Source organism: Macadamia integrifolia, chromosome 8, assembly GCF_013358625.1.
Source record: "Macadamia integrifolia cultivar HAES 741 chromosome 8, SCU_Mint_v3, whole genome shotgun sequence".
Classification (NCBI taxonomy): domain Eukaryota; kingdom Viridiplantae; phylum Streptophyta; class Magnoliopsida; order Proteales; family Proteaceae; genus Macadamia; species Macadamia integrifolia.
The window spans coordinates 31509229-31518410 of NC_056564.1; the positions used below are offsets into that span (position 1 = coordinate 31509229).

Genomic DNA, 9182 nt, shown 5'->3' on the forward strand with positions numbered 1-9182 from the left:
TGCAACAGTACCCAGACCCTAACATTTAATTAGTTTAGTGCACGGACTTGTGTGATAATAATCCGAATCATATTTGCATTCATTAAATCCTTGTTGTTCCATTATGTTGCATTATATGTGTATTCATTTTATCTTGTAAATCTTTATTGTTGTATCTATAATTGTTTGTGTGTATGCACCCTTCACTGGGCTTCGTGGAAGCTCACCCACTTGTTGCCTCTTTTTAGATGTTGATTCAGGTAACCATCCAGAATACGTGGCTGATGAGCCAGCTCTCTACGGATGTGACCTCTGGGACGAGGAGCTAGCTACACACGAGGACAGTTGCGTGTGTGACGATTATGCTTTTGGAGCACATTGAAGATGAGAGTATCGTCTTCTATTTTGATTAATTTGTGTATATATTTGATATAGCCTTAGAGGCATAACTGTAATTATGGTTCTGCTGCGGAGAACATGCTTTGTGTAAATATGGTAAATATCATTAGAATTCATCATTTGTGTTATATCTTGAATATTATTATTTATGTGATCTTAAAATCATTTCATGGCTTTATGAACTTAAAGTATTGCATCGTAGTTCCTAAATAGATTGTGAACACGTGTGTGTATGTCCATGCCACTAGCCTTCAGTTGAGTGAAGGCGGGGTGTGACATGCCAAGATGGTGAATTTCTTTCTAATTTTTGTTGTGGAAGTAAATTGGATAATTTATTGGTCTGCCAACTCTGGAGTCCATATTGAGCCCAACCCAATAAATAAGTTATCTGTTTTAGTCCATTACCAAAAAATTTATTAATTAAGATGGGTCCAGAATTGAGACCATGCAATTACACAAACATGTAGCAAGCGCAAAATTGTCTAACATTTTTTTTTTTTTAATTTGATTGAAATTTTACAACATTTCATGAAGTTTTTGTTTGGTATTAAAAGTTCCATTTATTTCTATGTAAAAAAGTTGAGGGAAAAAAAAAAGGATCCACTACGTCTTTTGATGTAAATGCAAAAATTCAATTTAAAATAAGAAAATTTTTCATGGACTAAATTATTATGTAAAATATCACTTGTAGAGAAAATTTTACTTCCAAACAATTAGAGTCAAAACATTAAATTAGTAACAATTCAGTTTTATTTCAAGTTTTAAAAAACAAAAGAAGTTTCTAGATCATATAGATTTATAGGTCCAATGAACAATTCGAAGAGAGTGGTATACTGACGATGGATAAAGCTATATTACAAGGAAATTACTATGAATGAGTGGAATATTCCATCAACTCTGACTGATAAAATCACTAACAGAGGAAAACTAAAGATTCCTATTTACAGTTTCTGGAATAATAAATCCATCTAACCTTGGTATCAAAGGTTCAAACCAAATAGAACAACCATCTCCTATACGACTTTAAAGATTGTTGATGTCATCTGTTTGAGTTGACCATTCAGAAAATCCTATTTTGTTTTCCTCTGCTTTTTTTTTTTTTTCCCTAAGCCATGGAAAATAAGTGGGGGTGCTATCGGGCAGAGCAGCTGGCATGATTTGAACAATAATGCAAGATGCAGTTTGGGGTGTGCCCTTGAAATCTAAATCACCTTCTCAATACTGAAGTTGTAATCAGATAATGAATTTGCAGAGAAAATTTTACGTAGCAAATGGAACATTCTGAATGAGAAATTTGTCTATAAAAACACAGAAGATGAAAAAAAGAATGAGTTATCTTTCGATATAGACACAAATCTTCTTTGTGAAGCAGCTAAAGTATTAGAACATTCATTGGTGCTTATTCTGTAGTAACCTTTGACTTTAAATCATCAAGATAATTTTGATACATGTAAGAAACAAACCCCCAAATAGATAAAAGCAAAGCTACCACTTTCACTCCATCCATTTTGTCATGAAAAAATATCACAGCAAGGATTGGAACAATAGGCAAGGACACTGTATTAATGACATTCATAAAGAGGGAAGACACCTCAAAAACCAAACCCATTGTACCAACAAAAAAAGCTGTCCATGCCATAGTAGTCCAGACTAAGATCATCACATAAGACACCCCTCCAAATTGCTCCATCTCTCCCTTTAGACTACTCCATTCCCCACTAGCAAAAAGACCCATCAAGCAAACACAAGTCCCCACTATTACTGGATATATTTGCATCTTCAGAACTTTCTCAAATGAAAGTTGGGTAAATGAAAGTAGTAGTGAGAACAAGGCAGATGCACATATGGTGCATAATAATCCAACTACATATTGTGCCTTTGTAATTCCTATGGGTACATTGGACTCATCGGATTGGAGAGCAAGGAGTAAGGCAGAGATGGTGAGGAGGCTACTGAATTAAGAACAAAAGGAGTGAACTTAAGGGAGTTAAAGAAGTATGAGAATATTGCCTTAAATGCCAATTGGGTTGTGCTGACGAGGGAAAATGTAGAAACAGGGAGATATAATAGCCCATATGAATACATCAAGTTATCTACGGCAAAGAATATACCAAAAGAGGCATAAAGGAGTGAAAGGGTAATGATAGAGGGTGAAGTGTTGTTGACAGTACTATTGGAATTGTGATTGTTTGGGTTAGAAGAAGGGTTACAGGAGCAGTAGAGTAGGATAGGGATTAAAAATGGAAAGCCTGCAGTTACAACAATTGACTGCATCCATTTGCTATTTCCACCTTTGTCATGGTAGTCTTCCTAGAAGACTTGCAATGGCTTGACCAGATATAACAAAGAATATGTAAAGTGCCACTAAGAGCCACCATTTAGAACCTCTTTTTTGTGTAGGCAGTGGTGGCATTTCATCTTTGGCCAAGTCCAGTTCATGGGTTTCTAGATTGATCAGAAAACAAAGAAAGGAAGAATTAGCATACCAGAAAAAGTGAAACCCATTATTCGCATTTGTGTTTCAGATGCATCTTGAGGCATTTTTTTAAATATTTTTTAATATAGTTTCTTTCCTAATGTTCATGTCCTGAAACTCTTAATCTTAGTTTTTAATATTGCTATTTTCACGCGTGCAAATATAGATGTTGCTGTTCTCCATTTCTAGGGTACATTAGAATAATTAACAACAAACGCTAGATAATTTGGACAATATTTTTTTTCCATGGGCTGCTTGGTCATTCATGCAAAGGGTTCACTCCTGGACAGAAAACCAAGCTCTTGAAAGTACTCTGTAGTTCATTTGCTTTTGCAGGATTCCATTAGAGCCTACTTTATGGATTAAGAACAAAATGGAGAAAAGGACACATCTATGAATGTAGATTGATCTCAAGAAGTGAAATCACATGGTATCCTAATTATGAATTTTATTGTGCAGTACCTTCTGTAAAAAGCTGGGTGAAGAAACTAACGAATTTCATAATATGTTCTATGTACTAAACTGGAACTAGAATAAAAAAAGCAGTAGAAGAAATTTAAGTTGGTTGAAGTTTGAGATTCTTGCAAAGCTAGTAAAGCATGAAAATAATGAATTTGACAAGATTATTGCAGAGTCAACTACAGTGACATAAATTGATTCAAGACAGAGAAGGAAAGGCATTAACATAAACTTACCCATGCCATGGAGGAGTAGTTGTTGAACTTCCTGCTCCATAAATCATAAGAAGAAGAAGTTGATGATAATAGAAGGAAAGAAGGCAAGAAGATATCTAAAAATAAGGAAGGCTTCTTCTTCCAGTCATGTGTAGAGCAAGCCCAACAAACAAACAGAGGAAACATGAATTTGTAGTTTTGTGCATATTAGTGGCCATTCCTACTTGATCTGCCAAAGAATAATCTTGTCTGACAAGGTATGATGTCGTCAAATGAATTGTGTTTGGGAAATCTTGTCCCTATTTTTCACTACTAAAATGCTATTTATTAAATATTCAAAGGGAGGCCTAGCTTGTTTCTGACTCTATAGTTGCCTTGTAAGTTACCTCTATTCCATTCCATAAGGTTATTCGCTCCATACTAGCCTAGAAACATTAGACCAGCGGGTCAATAGGAGGGTACACGGAAGCATATTCAATACATATCAAGGGGTGTTTCTTGTGCCAGATTGATAGGGTTCATCCATGGCCCACTTATGATTGGAAACCCATGTAAGATCTATAGTTCATAATAAATCAGGAAAGATCAAAGACCATGAGTGTGATGATCCAATAATACGACTAGTATCAGACCCGCCTGGGAGATCGGTGAGGTGTTCTCACCAAGAATACGGCAAGTAACAGGGGGTTTGGGAGATCGGTTAGGGTTTGCAAACTTTAGTTCACATCGTCTAGGGAAAAATCATCAGACTAGTTAATAACCTCTAGCAGCACAACGCATTTTAAAGCCTTGAGGCCCATGGGCCAAAGATGACAATATTGTACAAGGTTAGTGGGATCGAAGCGTTACAAATGATATCAGAGCCGACCCCACATCGTGTGGGGCCACAACGAGGAAGCAGTGCCGAAAGCGAAGGGGTGCTCATATGCCAATTTTAACCATTGATTTGATATGATAGATCATTGTCTTAATTGGCCAAATACCCATTGATAATTATGGACCACAACATCCCTTTTGATGGCCTACTGAGTCAACCGGCACAGTTACTTTTTTCCCCTCAAAATTGATAATGAAAAAATAGAATAAAATGATTACCCAAAAAAAAAAAAAAAAAAAAACCATGTTGAAGAATCATCAAAGAATTTCTTCAAAATGTTCCTTAGAAGAATAAAAGAAATGCAATTAAATGTGAAATTCTTGTATATAGTGGAGGAAAACTTTCTCCTCTAAAATAAGTGGAAGATTGAGAAGATGATAGCTTTTTAACAATATGGGTAGCGATTTATTATTCAAAAGAGCATGGGAAGGCTTTACCCCGATCATTCTTTTCATCTGTCAGACATAGACAAGTATCCAGATTCCGGAACACTCATTTTCAATTTATTGAGTGTGAGCTTTATCTTATAAGTCTAATTCATAGGATCCTTACAGCAGTTGCATCTTTTTATTATTTTAAAACATTTTCCTTAGAACTTTGTGGAAAAAGAACGCCACAAACACAAGTGGTTAAATTCTAATATACGTTTTTTCTTTTTCTTTTTTAATAAATAAATTTAAGTTGTCTTACATAATTTTTCTCATTGTTAATATTGTGGGCCTCCTATTGTACGTTCCAACATCCATGATAAGGGATGTTATCCTCTTTAACGATGCCAATGTATGAGGTCAGCGTATAGATCTTTCCCTCCAAAAATTTATTTTTCCTTTTCTTTTTAATAAGGGGAGTGAAGACATATGTTGCCCGCCTTTTGTAATTATAATTAGCAATTTAGATTTTAGAAAGAGTTGAAAATTTGTTGATTGGTGAACTTTAAGATCTTCTTTCCACATTAAATTTGAGATGAATTCGAGTTGAAAAATTTAAAAGTCTAAAACTACCAAAAGGGTATGTATATCAGATGTGAAGAATACCCTCCAATATTATCTTCATATATATGTTCAAGCGAGACGAGGCATGATTGAACCACTGGGCCCAAACCATCGAACTGGCTCCAAAGATCAATGAAATGAATCATGACCAGCTCATGGACCGCCAAACCTACTTCCGTAGGTTGTTAACTAAAGCTATCGAGCTATCAATGCTCGGAGATCCTAGAGAAGAAAGGAAACTAACTCGTCACATGGAGATTCACCCCTAGTCAAAATACGAAATCTACAAGCAAGGAATGGATCGTTCCCAAACAAAAAAGATCAACTAAAGGATTCCTAATCTCCCTTAAAACGAAAGAAAACCCCTCATTGATCGGGATACTCACTATCCATGCACGCTCTCAACATATTCTTATTATACTTGGACTCCTACCATGACTAGATTCTTATTTACTTTGGGACACTTATAAAGTTGGGGCTTTTCCCGCACCAGTAGGCCCGATCGAGCCCGACTCGCTTAAGGCCCGACCTGAACCAACTCATTTAATAAGCGTGTCGGGCTTCAGCCCGGCCCGTTTATTAAACGGGCGTTCATGGTGCATGCCACTAGCCCGTCGGGCACCCGATCGACCCGACACACTTAAAAAGCTCGATAGAACCAACTCATCTAGCCCCACCGAGCCCGACCCCCTTAAAAAATGCCTATATACCTATTTTACCACTAATACTACAAAATATGAGTAAATAATATAAGACTAAAATATCCACATTCTAAATGGGACATTCAATTGTTAAAAAGAATGTAATTCTTGCAACTTAAATTACATTTTAAAGACATGATTCCCTTGGATATATATATCATACTATTATCTAAAAGTACGTACTCTCTGTCTTTGGTATAATTTTTCAAAATGACCAAAAAACCATTTACATCTACCAAAAAAAATCCCCAAATGACTAAAAAACACTAACCAAATGACCAAAATCCCCTCAAAATTGAATATGAAACAAATATCATAATAAACTCTCTATAATTCTTTATCTCTTTCTCTCTAAACATGGAGGAGAAAGGGGGAGAGTGGAGTATTAAAAAGGCATATAATTACAAACCTTAAACCCACTCATCCTCTCACCCCTAAAAATGGAAGTTAAACCATATAATAATAATAAACTCTATAAGTCTTACACTCTCCCTCTCTAAACGTGGAGGAGAAAGGGGGAGAGTGGAGAGAGAAAAAGAGAGAATTAGGGCGAATGGGCATGAAATGAACAATTATGGAGAGAGATATACCAACAAAAAAAGAAGTTAATAATAATAAACTCTCCATAATTCTCTATATCTTTCTTTCTCTCTCTCGAGAAAGGAGAGAGTAATAATTAATTATAATTATTAATTAATTAAATATTAAAAAAGATTAAAAAAATGCATATAATATTCCTCTCTCTCTCTCTCAACGTGGAGGAGAAAGGAGGAGAGTGGAGTATTAAAAAGGCATATAATTATAATTATTAACTATTAAAAGTCATATAATTATAAACCAAACAAATGCACTATTATTCCTCCTTAAATCTCTCTCTTTCTCACTCATCGTCTTTTGAAAAAACGTGGAGCACAATGGAGGGAGATTCTCCATAGAGACAATAAATAATTATGGAGACATTAAAAAGGTAAGTATGGAGAGAGATATACCAAAAAAAAAAAAAAAAGGCTCCTAAAATCTCTCTTTCCATTCCTTACAAAATCTAAACGTGGAGGAAGGGGTATATTCTCTCTATAATTCTCTTTCTCTCGCTCATCTCTCTAAATGTGGAGGAGAGAGGGGTGGAGTAATCATTAATTATAATTATTACATATTAAAGGGATAAAAAAAATAATCGCAAAATTATAGTATGGAGAATTATGGAGAGATTTATTGCGCTATTATAATTATAAACCAAACAAATGCACTATTATTCCTCCTTAAATCTCTCTCTCTCTCTCTCTCTCTCTCTCACTCATCCTTTTTGGAAAAAACATTGAGCACAATGGGGGGAGATTCTCCAGAGAACTGTGGAGAATAGGGAGGGAATAAATAATTATGGATATATTAAAAAGGTAAATATGTTGAGAGATATACCAAAAAAAAAAAAAAAATGACTCCTAAAATCTCTCCTTCCATCCCTTACAAAATCTAAATATGGAGGAAAGAGTATTTTCTATGTATAATTATCTTTCTCTCACTCATCTCTCTGAATGTGGAGGAGAAAGGGGTGGAGTAATCATTAATTAAAATTATTACGTATTAAAGGGATAAAAAAAAAAGCCACAAAATTATAGTCACATAATTATGGATAGATTTATTGCATAAAAATGGTATCTTTCAATCAACTTTCATCGACTTTACAAGTTTTTATGCAATAGAATCCTTCCTTGTATATACCACAGAGAGGAAAAATAATCAACTACAATATCCCACGATTTCTCATTTTTCTGTCTCTTACAACAATAGTTCAGAATATTTCAAATTCCTATTTCTTTTTCTATTACAGTAGCACAAAAGTTCTCAACTTCAATTTCTTTTTCTCTCAGATCACTGGCACTGTATTTCTCAATTTCAGATACTCCACATTCACAAGGTAGTATAATTCATTTAATCTGCAAGATAGAGCTTAGGTGGAGAAGTTATTGCACTATATTATGGAAAAATTTCCAGAGGATACAGAAAGCAAGTATGTTTTCACGTACACCGCTTTGACTTGATCAGAGATTAGTTTTTTCTTAATCAGTTTCCATGGTTTGTAATATTATGGTTTATTAGTATTATTGTTATATGCTATGAGAAAATTATTTGTGAAATTGATGCCATTCTCAAGACCTCCGTAGAGGAAGACGAGACGTATGTTTTTTATGTTTCATGTTCCGATCTCCTTTCTATTATGGGAATTGCACTATTTAGTCTGTGGATTCTCTCTTGTATTCAGAATAATTAGGTTTAATTTTGTTTTTAAAAAATACAAACTTTGAAAAATCGGCTCACCAAGCTTTTCAGAACTTACTTCAAATGGATTGACCCAATAATCTTGTCTTAAGAAATGTTTAATTAGGAGACTACCACCACGTGCATTTGCACGTGTATTTTTACTAGTATATATATATATATATATAATTTCCCTTAGATCTTGCTAAATGGGACATTCAATTGTTATCAATTGTTCAATTGTTAAAGACATGAATCCCTTAGTTTCAGAATTGTGAATGTTATACTCTAGTAGTTTTAAAACCAATAGTTTAATCCATTTAAAAAATGATTTTAGGGTAGGCATGTTTAGAGCCCGTTTAGAATTAAATAGGTCCATAGCCCGTTTAAGGCCAGTTTAAGGTAGCCCAATTAAAGCCCGACATCGACCGGTCCGATTACAAACTATATCATGCCCCCCAAATCTAGGCCCGTTTAAGTAAACATGCGTTCAAGGTGCAAGGATTTCACACCACCAAGCCCGGTTAGGCCCGACCAAGACCAGCTCGGCCTGATCAATTGACACCCCTAGCTGCAACTATAAATATCCAAGTAAACCCCTTCAAAGGGATCGATTGCGATCATCTATCCGAGACTAAGGCTACTGCTACCTTAGATCCAAGCCTTTCTTTGAAACATAGCTACCTTAATACTACTACTAAAAGCCCTGAGTATAACTAAAGTAAAAAACAATTCTTATCCAATTCTTTTTTTTTCCCATTCTTCTTATAATAGCTGTTTGCAAAGAGATCTGACTTAGGCATCAAAGAGTCCCCTGTCGGATCAGCC

The 9182-nt window shown here is 35.0% G+C and overlaps 1 pseudogene; it reads right to left on the reverse strand.

Annotated features, from left to right (window-relative positions):
• Nucleotides 1–1777: 1777 nt before the first annotated feature.
• LOC122086892 lies at nucleotides 1778–3779 on the reverse strand (annotated as a pseudogene).
• Between the last annotated feature and the right edge of the window lie 5403 nt (nucleotides 3780–9182).